Raw genomic sequence first — 16,268 nt, 5'->3', positions numbered from 1 at the left:
AATATCCCCCCCAGTGGAGACTCGGTCCGGGGCGCTGTATAGGAAATAAGAAAATAGTAATGTTTTGGGGGTGGAGGGGAAGACGGTGGGAGCAAACAAAGCTCAAAAGAGAGAGCTTGCTAGAAATGAGAGTGTTTTATAGAGGCAGGATAGATAGGTTAACAAATCAGGAGACAACACATCACAAAATCGATTGATGTGCTGGTAGAGATTGAGTTACAGATAGAGAAAAGAAGGAGGTAAGTCTCACCTCTCCTTGAAATTCAACCTAAAGGTTAACACTTAAAAAACAGAAAAAGATATAATTACATTGCATGTTTTTTCCCTTTAAGTTTAGAGGCTATTAACATTAAAAATGTAAATGTTTGTATAGGATTACCTTGTTGCAATGGCCACCTCATTATCCTCAAATGTGGAACTACTGCTGCTACCATCATCATCAATAACCACAGGGGCATACATATTGGTGTATTCCCTATAAACATACAAAAGGTTTACTTACTATTTATTCTTACGTTAGACAGCCTTATGGTATGTAAAGAAACTTTACAAGTTTTTGATAAAATTAATAAAAAATAACAATTTTCCAATTTGGTAGATGCAAAATAAAAATGAAGTAAATTTAAACCAATTTAAGTAAGCCAGTAATACATTCAGACAGGGCGTAATAGGACACATTTTCACACTGGACAGGCCTCACTTAATCCTGAGCAAGTCACAGGTCTTTCGAAGACGACGTAGCCTGAATTGTTACAAGGGTGTGTCCTTTGATCACCGCTGGTAGAGCGTTAGGAACTACAATGTGTGTGTGCTGGCTTTTTTCTTCCATACGCTTCAATGCTGTGTTACCAGTTTGACAGTGTAAGGATTACTGCCAACATTCATGTAAGGGTAATTGCCGGTGTCCTGTGAAACAGTGACTTACGTGGATGTTAAATTTCTAAGTGTAAAAAGCTGTCAAAATATTAACAATTAAAGACACATTACTTCAACAGCTGTAACAAGACTTAAGAAGAGTTACCTAATTTAGCCCTTCAAATAAAACTATACCTGTAGCAATTGTGCTCTGAAATACTAGTTGCTCCTGTAGTCAAAACTACTTTGTCTTCTGAATCCGAAATAAGCAACTGAAAAGATATTATACGTATACATACATATTAGTTGTACAGTTCTGGAAAATAGACAATTCAGAAAAATAATGATTTGTATATTAAATGGTTTAATATTTTTCAGCATAACAGGACTATTAATGTCTTAAATATGCAATGTCCTACCAACAGCATGTGGTCAAAAAGACCAATTTATAAACGTGATTTTTCACCCATTCCATCTTTAGTAGGGCTGCCTACTAATGTCCATTATTTGCCAGTAGAGGAAGAATGAAAACTTGAGGTGGCGCTCTGTGTAGCAATGGAGGGAGCCACACATTTGGCACGTCAACGGTGGAGTGTTATATGGAGCGTTGTTCTGCAGAACATACCGGAACCTTCCTAGGTTCTTCCAAGATAAGCTGATACTGGTCAGTATCAATATTATAAATTGTGAAACACTACTTTGTTTATTAATTCATACATTCCGTAAAATAGAATATAAGACAAACTTACCTTTAAATCATCGTCTTCTGCATATTTGCTAAATAGAAATGTAAAAGTTTAACACTCATATTATATAAAGTGATGAACTTAAACATTTCAGTTAATTACATCTCATGTACAATGTGAATCCCTTCTTTTGCATTGATATTTTGGATTTATTACTCCATAGATCTCAAAGAATGGCAAAGTATATTGTAACTTATGTTTTATCTACTTTGGATTTTGTATCCACTACTGGTGTACTTGTGTGCCCTGGTGTCTCTGTTGGCTACAAAAAAGAAGAGTAATCAAAAACAGAAACATAAAAATATATATTATATATAAATATTACATGGATGAAGGCTAGATTTACATCCTGAGCCAATAAAAAATATATAATAATAGTAATAATAATAATAATAATAATAATAATAATAATAATAATAATAATAATAAATGTTGTACATTAATCCAAATTACAACATTTATGATAAATCAGATTCATTTTTGGTAATATTATTATGTAGTATGAACACAAAAACAAGATCTGGAAAAAACAGAAAATAATCCTGTTAGTCTTCTTATACTAACTACAGTTAGCAATGTACACAAATTTTAAGATGTAAGCGTTTTTTTGTGTTTGTACACACATTTTAAGATGCAGGGTTTGGTTTTGTATTTGCAGTCGTTTTTTTAATTGCAGGTAAGCATTTTTTTTAATTGCAGGTACACATATTTTTGTTTGTCTGTATTTTTTTATTTGCTTGTGTTTTGCACTTCAGGGCCACCGTATAAACACAGTATACAGTATTATTATTTTCGTTGCTTTCTTAAGAAACAGTCCCGCTTTACTCAATGATTACTTTAAAACACGTTAACTTGTTAAAAGTTTTATATTTTATAAGGGATGGGACATGAACCATCACAGACGCGTTTGGTCACGTGACTGTACAGGCCCACAGTATCTCATGGGGTGCATTTTCTCATGCTACACCTGTCATCTGCATTTTTTATTCCAGACATTTTGAATGTGTTTTGAATTACCATTAGAAAGAAAGAATAAACGTTAGGGTAAATTCAAATTGACATGGGGCTCGAGGACTAGATCGGACAACTCCAATTCACATTCAGAGGTGTATGAAATATGTATCTCTATGAAATATGTTGTGTTTTATAATTGTAACAATACTGTAATAATATTTCATACTTTTATTCTTATGTTTATTCTTTATTGATCATTACGAAGTGGACTCTCCTCTATACCCTGTTGGTCTGGAAGTATCAGCCGGTTTCATTACATCCTGTACGATCGTAATTGATACCTTCGAAGGTCAAAATGTACCCTTTGTTGCAGCCCTAACTGCTTGTGTCAGAAACTGACAAAGATGTTTTTTGTTGCAGATGTGACTTTTGAGCTGATAAGGGAATGGTCACAATGCCCTTGAAGTTGTACAAAGAGCATTTCAATGTAAAGTGGAGCGTTGAAAAAAAGAAGCCAAGTTAGAAGCAACAATTGTGTGAATGTTGGGCCCCAGCACCTTTCCAATTCTGCCTATTTGCTTGATGCTTGACAAGGTTGCCCCAATTGCTTCTCCTAAATTGGGCTTTTGTGTTTGATATCACCACTTTAAACGGCTGTTGCGTTTTTCTAACTTGTTTTTTTACATTGACAATGTGTTTTTGTTATAGATATCACTTCTTTTTTTACTTCATCAAATAATGAATAAAGTGAGGGAAAGATATTTGAGAATGTGTATGGTAAATAGACAGACAGACAAGACAAGAGAGTAATAAGTAGAGTAATAAGAGAAATGAGAAAAGATGTTAAAGTAAAATAATGGTAGAAGGACTTTTGGACAGTATTGAAAGTGTAAACGTATTCTTATAGTTGCATCAGTGGTGAAAACAATATGTCTATTTTGGTAGGTACAAAACTACAATATTATGAATGGTTCAAAAGGTATGTATGCATGTTAGTGCTAAAGGGTAGTATACTAACATAAGAAGATAAGAAAGTTTACAAACGAGAGGAGGCCATTCAGCCCATCTTGCTCGTTTTGGTTGTTAGTAGCATATTGATCCCAGAATCTCATCAACCAGCTTCTTGAAGGATCCCAGGGTGTCAGCTTCAACAACATTACATTTTAATGCTGGGAAAAAACATTATTCTCCTTGATATAGTGGTGTTATGAACTTAGGCTAATGTAAGGCATTTGTGAAGCATTAGATCTCTTCATAAAAGGCCATCTACATGTTGTTTGCATTTCTTGGCCATGGTTTGACTTCAATAAGTGCATCATTTGCATGCATCCATTTTCCAGTAGCACCCACAGCAAGAACAGACACATAGTGTCCTGAAGTAACATCCTGTCCTTGGTGTATGATAATGGAAGCTAATTGGTAATTCCTGTTGTCCACAGTAATTGTGCTCTTACGCACAGCAGTAAACTTAGCATTGTTTCACTTTGTAACAGTCCCATCTGGTTTGGTTTCCCAAAGCATAAGTTGGACTGCAATCATTCTTGCTGCTGATTGAATAAGTTCACGTTTTACGATTGGAGAGTGTTGCATTGCTTACATTTGCTACCAGGAATCATTGCCCATTTGTCATTTCTATAAATGAGTTCTTCCAAACACATGGAATCTGTACCAGCAGGTACATGTAGAGGATGAACATGCAACACCTCTCAGTTTGATGAGCAGTAGTTACATGTAGTACATAGAATGTCATGACTTATTGTGACTGAAACCATGTGAGATACTTCAGGACAAATTTCAGACAATTTGGTGAGAAACTCTGCAAAATCTTGCTGCTCACCTCTATTGAAAGGTTCTCCTAACAAATACACAGTGGATGGCAAGTGATCATATTTGTGAATAAAGCTCCTGATAACCTCTTGTTGACTGTGTTTTATTGTTGACTTGTAACAATTAAGTCGCCCTGGATAAGGGCGTCTGCTAAGAAATAAATAATAATAATAATTATTATTATTTATTTTTTAGCAGACGCCCTTATCCAAGGCGACTTACAGTTGCAAACAAAAAATACATTTCAAGAATCACAGTACAAGTATTAATACAATTAAGAGCAAGATAATATACAATGACTTCAGTTCTAGTAAGTACAAGTATATTACAAAATACAAATCAATATCGGAGCAGATAAGTGTCAGTGATAGTTACATCAGGATACGATTAAATGCAAAATACTACAGATTGAATAACACTTGTGGCAGAACACAGTACAGTACTCTGTAAAGTACAGGATTAAATGCAGTAAAATAGGGAGCTATTAAGTGCAAGTAAAGGGCATTAAGGAAGAGTGATAAAGTGTCCAGAGGGAAAAGAGGAGTTCTACAGGTGTTGTCTGAAGAGGTGAGTCTTGAGGTGCCGGAAGGTGGTCAGGGACTGGGCAGTCCTGACATCTGTAGGGAGGTCATTCAACCACTGCGGGGCGAGGGTGGAGAAGGAGCGGGCTCTGGAGGCAGGGGAGCGTAGAGGAGGTGTTGGAACATTTTATTTAGATATAAATGAATTTTTGGTCTTCAAATACAACTCACAGAATGGGTTAAACATTAAGTCAGATTCTGGTTTAATTCCTAGTTAGACAGTAAGTTGATAAAGATCTTTCTGGTCACTTTTGTCTTTGCTAGGACAAGGCAACAAGACAATCTGAAATAGGTGTTGGCCTCTCCTTTGATGTCCAGTTCTAACAAGAAAGACATTTGCCATTTAGGGTGGATCATTGTTTTTGTGTTAGAGGTACCAACACATTGTTAAACATATTTATAGACTAGATATAAAACAGGTTTTCTTAGGAGGGTTATAAAAACTATCTACTTCAAAGAGAAACTGGATTGAACCAGATGCTTGGAAGCTATGGTTAGGACAATGGACAATGAACCAAGTTATAAGAGATTTGTGTCTTTGTCTGATTGATTGGTTTAAATAAAAATCATGATGTCACTGAAAGACTGCATTTAAACTGAGAATACTGACTTGTTCTTTGTATTGCTCTGATTCGTGCTTGGAGAGAGGATACCTGCAAACTGTTGTCACCATGTAACTTTTAAGAAGTCTGGTTGTAACTTTGCAACTCAGAACTTTTATCTTCAATAAACTACACTTATCTGGACTCAAAAGCAAGAAGCCTGCAACTGCTCTTTCGCTGCTTCTTTTATTGCTTATCACAACAGGAGATACAGCCAGTCTTCTAGTGCAGGAGGAGCAGAGAGGTCGAGTGGGGTGTAGGGAGAGATGAGGGTCTGGAGGTAGCTGGGTGCAGTCTGGTCAAGGCATCTGTAGGCGAGTACAAGAGTCTTGAACTGGATGCGAGCGGTGATCGGGAGCCAGTGGAGTGAGCGGAGCAGTGGAGTTGTGTGGGAGAAGCGAGGCAGAGAGAACACCAGGCGAGCAGCGGAGTTCTGGATGAGCTGGAGCGGACGGGTGGCGGATGCAGGGAGGCCAGCCAAGAGGGAGTTGCAGTAGTCTAAGCGGGAGAGTACCAGGGCCTGGACAAGAAGCTGGGTGGCATAGTTGGTGAGGAAGGGTCAGATTCTTCGTATGTTGCTCAGGAAGAATCGGCAAGTGCGTGCCAGAGTGAAGATGTGCTGGGAATACGAGAGGCAGGGGTCCAGGGTGACTCCGAGGTTCTTAGCTGAGGAGGACGGAGAGAGTGTGGTAGATTACAGAGGAACGGAGATAGAGAGATCAGAGGAGGGGGAGGAGGGAAAGAAGAGGGGGTCAGATTTAGAGAGGTTAAGTTTGAGGTGATGCAAGCGCATCCAGGAGGAGATAGCAGACAGACAGGTAGAGATACGGGAGGGGATGGTGGAGTCAGAGGTGGGGAAGGAGAGGAAAATCTGGGGGCCCAGGAAGCGGGTGTAGAGAGAGAACAGGAGAGGACCCAAGACTAACCCTTGGGGGACTCCTGTTGAGAGAGGGCGAGGTGTGGAGGTTGCTCCACGCCAGGTTACCTGGTAAGTGTGGTTGGAGAGGTAGGAGGAGAACCAGGCCAGAGCAGTGCCAGAGATTCCCAGGTCAGCGAGAGAGGATAGTAGAATAGAGTGATCGACAGTGTCAAAGGCAGCAGAGAGGTTGAGGAGAATTAGGACAGAGGAGAGAGAGGCAGCTCGGGCAGAGTTTAGTGAGTTGGTGACAGACAGGAGGGCGGTTTCAGTGGAGTGAGCAGAGCGGAAGCCAAATTGGAGAGGGTCAAGCTGAGTGGTTGGACAGGAAAGCAGAGAGCTGGTGGTGTACAGCCCGCTGAGGGTTTTGGAGAGGAAGGGTAGGAGGGAGACAGGATGGTAGCTCTGGAGGGAGGTGGGGTCGAGGGTAGGTTTTTTGAGGAGGGGAGTGATAGAGGCTTCTTTGAAGGCAGAGGGAAAGAGACCAGAAAGGAGAGAGGTGTTGAGAAGGGAGGAGATGAAGGGAAGTAGAGCAGGAGCAGCAGCTTGAAAGAGGTGAGTGGGGAGGGGGTACAGGGCACACGTGGTGGGTGTGTGACCCTGGAGCAGGGAGGAGAGGTCAGAGTCTGAGAGGGGAGAAAAGAAGGAGGGTGAGTTAGTAGGGGATGCAGTGGGTGAAGGGGTTGGAGCAGGAGGGGGTGCGGGGGAGGGAGAGGTGTTAAAGAGTTTGCGGATATCTGAGATTTTAGAAGAGAAGAAAGAGGCAAAGTCATCAGAGGAGATAGAGGAGGGTTTAGGAGGGAGGAGAAGGTAGAGAATAGTTTATGTGGGTTACAGATTGGAAATAAGTACATTTAGCAGAGGAGAGATTAGAGGAGAAGGAGGAGAGGAGAGTGTGGTAGAGGTTTAGGGCAGCAGGGAGTTTGGTTCTCTTCCATTTCTTTTCAGCAGATCGCAGTGTGATTCTTGCTGAGCGGAGTGCAGAGGAGAGCCAGGGTTGGGGAGGGGAGGGGCGAGCAAGTCAGGAGGTGATGTGATAGAGGGAGTCGAGTGAGGAGGTGAGGGAGGAGAAGAGGGTGGAGGTAGCAGAGTCTACAGAGAGTTGTGAGAAGGAGTCAATAGGAGGGTGGTGAGAGAGAGCAGTGGAGGCAAGGACAGAGGGGGAGAGAGAGCGGAGGTTACGGCGAGAGGTGACAGTGGGTGTAGGAGGAGCAGGGAGAGAGGGGAGAGACAGAGAAAAATAGATTAAATAGTGATCAGAGAGGTCCAGGGGGGTGACAGAGAGGGTGGAGGGGCAGCAGGCCCTGGAGAAGGTGAGGTCCAGTTGACGGCCAGCTTTGTGGGTAGGAGGGGATGGAGAGAGACAGAAGTCGAATGAGTGAAGGAGAGGGAGGAATCCGGCAGAGTGGCTGGGGTTGGAGAGATGTATATTGAAGTCACCTAACAGGACAGTTGGGGTAGACAAAGAGGGGAGGGAGGAGAGTAGATAGTCGAGTTCATCGAGAAAGTGAGCGAGAGGTCCAGGGGGACAGTACAGTACAATTAGCAGGAGTTGACAGGGATAGGATAGTTGGACAGCATGAAATTCAAAGGTGTTAACAGAGAGTGAGGAGAGGTCGGAGGGACAGAAAAGAGTAAGGAGGGAGAGAGGAGAAGACCAGTCCCACCTCCCCGTCCAGTGAGACGCGGGGTATGGGACAGGACGTAGAGAGAGGACAGGGCGGCAGGAGTTACAGTGTTATCAGGGGACAGCCAGGTTTCAGTAAGAGCAAGGAAATCAAGAAAGAGGTGGGAGGCAAAGGCAGAGATGAAATCAGCTTTGTTAGCAGAAGAGTGACAGTTCCAGAGTGCACCAGACAGTGTGCGGGAGGGGGGGGGAGGCAGAGGGATGAGGGTGAGAGGATAGAACAGGGATGTGGGAGACAGTCATAGCAGGACAGGCAAGACAAATAGGTACAGTGGGAGCGGTGGGGTGGAGGGTACAGACCTGACTAGTAGATGGCATCTTCCAGAGCGCTGTTAGGTTCGGATCTATTCGAACAGCTTCTCGACGCAGGCCTCCCCTCGCTGAACTCCCACAGCTAGACTCCCACAGCTAGACTCCTGGCTCTTTTGTTGAGGCTCTTCTGTTTGCTGGCGCTTCGTGCTGGCATGGAAATAGCCTGCCTGATTAATATAACAACTATCTGCCTCAGACCCCGGTTACCTGTAGACTGCACATATAGTACAGTGGCTAAGATAGGATTGTGTAATGAGCAGAACCAGGTGTCTGAACTTCATACATTTGGGTAAAATGTTGTGTTTGTGAAATAATAGAAGAAAAAGTATAAAAGCTACACTGTAAAACACTTATTTGTCACACTTTTAAAACACGTCACTGGGTTTATGATTTTAAATGTGTTTAGGGTTTAAACACTGTGTGGTGTTTATTTTATAAACTCTTGGACGTGTTTATGATTTGTAACACTTTTTAAACATTCATACGCGTTATATCAGGGCTGGTGTTTAAAATCTAAACAATAAATTTAGCAAAAATGGCACAGATTAAACACATAACGTTTAACAATTATTTAGAGTTCCAAATGACTAAACACCAGTGTTATACCTAATGATGTATAAACACTGCTGTTTAGGAATAGAGCACGTCTATTTTTTTTTTTATACACACATGCCATTTACATACAAACGTTTCACACATCTGTGGTTTTACAGGTAAATGTATGAAAAGAAGACAGATGTAGCCACAATACAATCATATTTAATGTCACTTCTGGTAATGTCACACTCTGCTTATTATTATTATTATTTATTTCTTAGCAGACGCCCTTATCCAGGGCGACTTACAATTGTTACAAGATAACACATTATACATTATTTCACATTATACAGATATCACATTATTTTTACATACAATTACCCATTTATACAGTTGGGTTTTTACTGGAGCAATCTAGGTAAAGTACCTTGCTCAAGGGTACAACAGCAGTGTCCCCCACTGGGAATTGAACCCACAACCCTCCGGTCAAGAGTCCAGAGCCCTAACCACTACTCCACACTGCATTTCATCATATTGAAATGTCCTGGCCCGAATATAATGCATGCTGTTTTTAAAATGTATTAATGATCAATGCATTGCTGAGTATGTTGCGCTCACATATCAGGTGGTGTCTGGAATGATCCAAATGCAATTAAAACAGCGGGGGGAGGAATGAAATAAATATATTTATAACTTCTCTTATGCAATTATTTCAATAGCGATTAATAAAATCAGTCATAACATTGCATCATGTGCCTTATAGAAAAGTGAAAGAGCAGCATGCTGCACTGGCATGGTGTGCTGTAATGGAATCAGAGGTGAAAAGTTCTGCTAGGAGAGAACAGTAGTGAGTAGCTGGCGAGCCCAGCGACCCGGGAATCTTTTAAGGCGAGCAAAGCAAGGTGGGAAATATTTAAGACAAGTGCAGCGAGCTGGCATGAATAAATTAAAAGTAAATCAGCTCATTTTTGCTGTTTAATCTACTATTTGTTATTGTAAACAAGGAAAAGTTTAAAGTACCTGGTATTGCCAGGCAGACTCAAATCCAAGTACCAACCAGACACGCATATTATTATTATTTATTATTTTTAGCAGACACACTTATCCAAGCCAACTTACAATTGTGACATACAATTACCCATTTATACAGTCAGGTTTTTTACTGGACCAATCTAGATAAAGCATTATATTATAACAGCAACAGAACATTCAAAGAGGAGGTTAAATGTCTAAGAGACACAAATGGCAAAATCATAGACAAAGAAAAAAAATAGCAAATATATTAAGTGATTACTTTTCACAGGTTTTTACAAAGGAGGACACGGACAACATGCCCCACATGTCGACCTGTTCCTATCCAGTTTTAAATAACTTTAGCATAACAGAGGCAGAAGTGTTAAAGGGACTAGGAGCTCTTAAACAAATCCCCTGGGCAGGATGAGATCCTCCCAATAGTACTCAAAGAAATGAAAAAAAGTTATTTACAAACCGCTAACCAAGATCATGCAACAGTCTCTTGACACAGGGTTTGTAACGACAGACTGGAAAATTGCAAACGTAATACTGATCCACAAAAAGCGAGACAAAACCGAACCTGGTAACTACATACCAATAAGCCTGACTTGTATTATATGTAAACTTATGGGAACTATAATAAGATCCAAAATGGAAAATTACCTATATGGTAACAATATACTGGGAGACAGTCATGTCTCCCAGTATATTGGGAGTCAGCATGGTTTTAGGAAAGGGAGATCGTGTCTAACTAACCTGCTTGGTTTTTTTGAGGATGCAACATCGACAATGGATAATTGCAAAGCATACGACATGGTTTATTTAGTTTTCCAGAAAACTTTTGACAAAGTCCCGCATAAAAGATTAATTCTCGAACTGAGCCAAGGCACCCAAGCTCATTGACCCGGACGATAAGCGGCGTGGCATCCGAGGACTGGAGGAGCAGATGCGCTCGTTAACCTCGGTGTCATGGGCGAGGGTATAAATAGGGGGCATGGCTTGAGTGATCTGTTCCTTTTGCATATGGTTAAGTTAAATAACTGAGAAGGAGCCCGTACTGTGAGTAAACCGTGAGTGTTTTCGTGTCTGTGTATTAACACTGTGTGTCTTGTGTGTTATTAGTCACTGAAGATTACTGAGCACGATCCGGAGCTGCAGCCGCAGGCCAGCGAAAAACCCGGACTTCACCATTCACCTTTTCCACTACCGGAACTGTCTTTGTTTTCACCACTAGCACTAGAATCACGCACTATCTAATTGTGTCTGTGTTTTGTGTTTTGTGTGGGTGACGGAACGGGACTTTGGGTTACGGGTCAAACCCGTGGGATTACAAACCGAAGTGATACACGCCGCTGTATCACTTCCAACACTGTTATTATTTGCAGGTTTGCCTTAAGGCTCTGGACATTTATTAAATTAAATAAACACCCTTGCACTTGTACAAACGTTGTCCGTGTGATTACTCTGCACTGCACTCACCTGCACGTCTTTACCACTTTGCCACACGTGGTTGTCAGAAGTGAGGGATGGATTACGCAACACTGTCGGCGCTGCTGGAACAGCTGGACAGCAGACGGGAGGTGGAGGAGAGACGGAGAGAGGAGAGGTACACCGCGCTGATCGAGAGGGTCGGGCTGGCGATACCTCCCACAGCGTCAGCAGAACGCAGCTTCATAGCGCCCAAGGCGAGGACGCACAAAATGACGGTGGAAGATGACCCAGAAGCATACCTGGTGGCATTTGAGCGGTTGGCTACCACCGCGTCATGGCCCCGACAGTTCTGGGCAAGCCAGCTGGGACCCTGCCTGATTGGGGAAGCACAGGCAGCATACCATGCGATGGGGGATGACGACGCCGCTCATATCTATTATATTTAATAGAGAAAAGTGTAAAGTATTGCATGCGGGCAATAAAAATGTGCATTATAAATATCATATGGGAGATAGTGAAATTGAAGAAGGGAACTATGAAAAAGACCTAGGAGTTTATGTTGACTCAGAAATGTCTTCATCTAGACAATGTGGGGAAGCTATAAAAAAGGCTAACAAGATGCTCGGATATATTGTGAGAAGTGTTGAATTTAAATTAAGGGAAGTAATGTTAAAACTCTACAATGCATTAGTAAGTCCTCACCTAGAATATTGTGTTCAGTTCTGGTCACCTCGTTACAAAAAGGATATTGCTGCTCTAGAAAGAGTGCAAAGAAGAGCAACCAGAATTATCCCGGGTTTAAAAGGCATGTCATATGCAGACAGGCTAAAAGAATTGAATCTATTCAGTCTTGAACAAAGAAGACTACGCGGCGATCTGATTCAAACATTCAAAATCCTAAAATGTATAGACAATGTCAATCCAGGGGACTTCTTTGACCTGAAAAAAAGAAACAAGGACCAGGGGTCACAAATGGAGATTAGATAAAGGGGCATTCAGAACAGAAAATAGGAGGCACTTTTTTACACAGAGAATTGTGAGGGTCTGGAACCAACTCCCCAGTAATGTTGTTGAAGCTGACACCCTGGGATCCTTCAAGAAGCTGCTTGATGAGATTCTGGGATCAATAAGCTACTAACAACCAAACGAGCAAGATGGGCTGAATGGCCTGCTCTCGTTTGTAGACTTTCTTATGTTCTTATGTTCTTAACTACCGTTCCTCTCAATAGTTGTCTAAACACGGCTTGGAAAAATAACAACCTCTGAATGTTTAATCAGCATCACATGATCGTGAGTATATATAGCGTATTGCACAGCTTGCATACTAATGAGCCGTTTCACACTGAATAAATCACTAAGCACCACTATATTCTAAATTCTATGACAAACTGCCATTTTATTTGTGATTAGTTACAAAACCACAGCCAGAAATGAGTGGCATTTCAACTATTTCCTTTAATATTTTTGGGGATGAAACTCCACATAACTGGTCCAACACCAACTTTGAGTGAAGACAGCAGTCCACCTGAAAAAAATAAATAAATAAATAAAATAAGTGCACCAGCAAGATTAGACACATAACAGTAGATGAGGAACAGCTCAATGATATAGAAGAAAATAAAGATTGAAAAAAACACAAACAAAAAAAAAAACTACAGCATGGGCCGGTTAATGTACTTAAAGAAAAACATGGACATCCATTTTATGGAAATTAGTCCAAAAAATCTCAACAACATAAGGGTATTTTATGCCAGTGGAAGAAGCTCAACTGAGGACCAGTATTCAGTCTCCAGTTTTATAACGCTGAGCTGGACTAAATACATATTTTAACAGTAGAAGTTTTGACATCTCTGCTGACAGCGAGTTTAAAACCAGCAATAATGTATTCCTGTCAGTCAGGAAAACTCTTAGAAAAGCAGGTAATGACAAGGCCAGACACCACCCCCCAAATTACCGGCCTGGATTTTAAGCATCTGCGGGAAACTGAGGTACTGTCCCGACACCGCATTCAGATTGGTGCGTAAAGTCTGGTTCGATTGTCAACTTAATCTGGCACAACTTGGATGCGATACTTGGATATTAGAATATGTGTGCCTCACATATAACGAGTGAACAAACTCACTTCAAGATCTGGCTTCAGTCTCCATGGCACTGCTCCCCTTACTTCCTTAGTGTCATTTGAAACTCCGCCCATCATCACAGCTTGTGCTCGGTCCTCTAGTTTCTAGTGAGATGGCACTTTCAGTGTAGAAATTCACAACAAACTAACATGTGCAATTTATTTTTAATAAGCGAACAATGAATTAAATTCAATTAAATTTGGGACTATATTACACTGTGGATTTATACACAATAAAAGTTGTGTATAAATCCATATTTTTATTAGTTTAATTATTTTTCTTCCCCCAAATGACAGGCAGATGTGTTATAAGCAGTATAAACCACTTCGGGCCGTGCGGTTCAGGTGATATCTACCACTTCTGGGGTGGTTAAAGGCGTGGTATATATCATGGGAACCGCACGGCCCATTGTGGTTTATACCTTATATATATATATATATATATATATATATATATATATATATATAGAGAGAGAGAGAGAGAGAGAGAGAGAGAGAGAGAGAGAGAGAGAGAGAGAGAGAGAGAGAAAGAGAGGAACGGTAGTTCCTCGTACAAGTTAGAAAAACTTGGTTGAAACTACCGAGCGTCTCTATACAGCTCAAAGAGTTTTGCTGTTTTTACCATGTTGCGCGGCAAAACTAAATCACTTAGAATTACCATCTTTACCAGTACCAAAAGTCTAAAACTTTCTTACATCAAATGTGAAAAACAAACATACATACCTCTTACTTTTTAAGGCTGTGTAGCGACTTTCAAACAGAAAAGATAAATAAATGGACATCTACCAATCATGTGATTCCACATGTTGGTCAACGTCAAAATAAACCAGGGAATGCAAGCAGTTTGATATACACACCATTTATATTAAACAATTTATTTATGTTTTAAAACAGCACATATTGCAGGAAAAAAAGAACACACGGCCTTAGCCCGCTGTGCCACTGTGCAGTTGTTGAAATGTGTTCATTTTTTAAGCTTACATCCAAGCCTGACCAGCTTTCGCTGAAAACCTGAAGGTTCTGCTCAATTCTAGAAATTTTCTATCTATATTTCCTGTTTGAAAATGTCCAGTTTCCTGTTTGTTTGGTAGATGCTATAGAATGGAATTGTACACAAGAGTGGCATGTAGCTTCCTTGTATAAATCTCTGATCTCTGATAAATTGTAGTTCCTTGTTTAATTAAAAATAAATATAAGTTATTTGGTAGAAATAAATAAATGATTTAAACAGTGAATAGAGGAATAAATACATTTAGAAATAAATATTTTTAAATAAACAAATATAGAAATGAATACATGTTTATATTATAAATGTATAAATAAATTAATAAATAGCAAGCTAGAAAAATACATGTCATATTAATTTATTTGGCTGATGCGTTTATCCACAGCAATTGACATTTATATACCTATCTAAAAAGTATGTGTTTCATGTAAATATATATAACGATAGTTCCTCATACGAGACACTAGTGATCCGTTGCTTGCTGCATCTGTGGAGTAGCGGTTAGAGCACTGTGCTCTTGACTGGAGGGTTGTGAGTTAAATCACAGGTGGGGGACACATTGCTGCTTTACCTAGATTGGTCCAGTAAAAAACCTGACTGTATAAATGGGTAATTGTATGTCACAATTGTATGTTGGACTGGATAAGTGTGTCTACTAAAAAATATATATATACGTGTCTGATTGGTACTTAGATGGGAGACTGCCTGGCAACACCAGGTAATTTAAACTTTTCTTTGAAGTTTTACTTGTTTACAATAACAAATAGTAGATTAAACAGCAAAAATTAGCTGATTTACTTTTAATTTACTGATGCCAACTCGCTGCGCTCGTCTTTAATAATTCCCACCTCGCTGTACTCACCTTAAAGATTCCCGGGTCGCTGGGCTCGCCAGCTACTCACTACTATTCTCTCTGAGCAGAAGTTTTCATCTCTGATCCATTACAGCATACCATGCTGCTGCGGCGTGCTGCTCTTTCAGTTTTCTATAAGGCACATGAGACACACTGTTATGACTGATTTTATTAATCGCTATTGAAATAATTGCGTAAGAGAAGTTATAAATATATTTATTTCACGCCTCCACCGGCTGTTTTAATTGCATTTGGATCATTCCAGACACCACCTGATACATGAGGCAACAAACTCAGCAATGCATTATCCACCGTTGGTTAAAAAAATTAATGAAACTGACACATTTGTTATATAAGGTAGGCTATGTTAGGTAGATGACAGATTCCTAATATTGTGAAGGTGGCTCTTTTAATCAAAAATAAATGAATAAGTAATAGTAATAGTTCCCTACGTATTTTGAATAGTAACTTTTAAATATTTAGGCGTGCTGTTTTGAGAACAGGCATATACAGTGTTTATCTTAGTGATAACATATTTGTTTTAATTATTCATGGCCCCAAAGGAATCGGTATACTCTCATTTGGCCCCGAGAAAAAATATTTTTCATAACACCTCAGGGACAGATCTAGACTTTCGTGAAGGGGGGGTCAGACTGTCATGTAGGGGGGATACCTGATAAGAAACATACCGTTAAAGTAAACAATACATTTTTAATGTTCGATTTTATTCTGATATTGCTAGGTTATATTTTAATATTGTGATAGTGTAATCTAGCACTGCAGAAGCGCAAATATTTTTTGACGGAAAAATGTACAAATTTCAGTTGT

Source organism: Acipenser ruthenus, chromosome 6, assembly GCF_902713425.1.
Source record: "Acipenser ruthenus chromosome 6, fAciRut3.2 maternal haplotype, whole genome shotgun sequence".
Lineage (NCBI taxonomy): Eukaryota > Metazoa > Chordata > Actinopteri > Acipenseriformes > Acipenseridae > Acipenser > Acipenser ruthenus.
Note: the sequence above shows the minus strand (reverse complement) of the source record.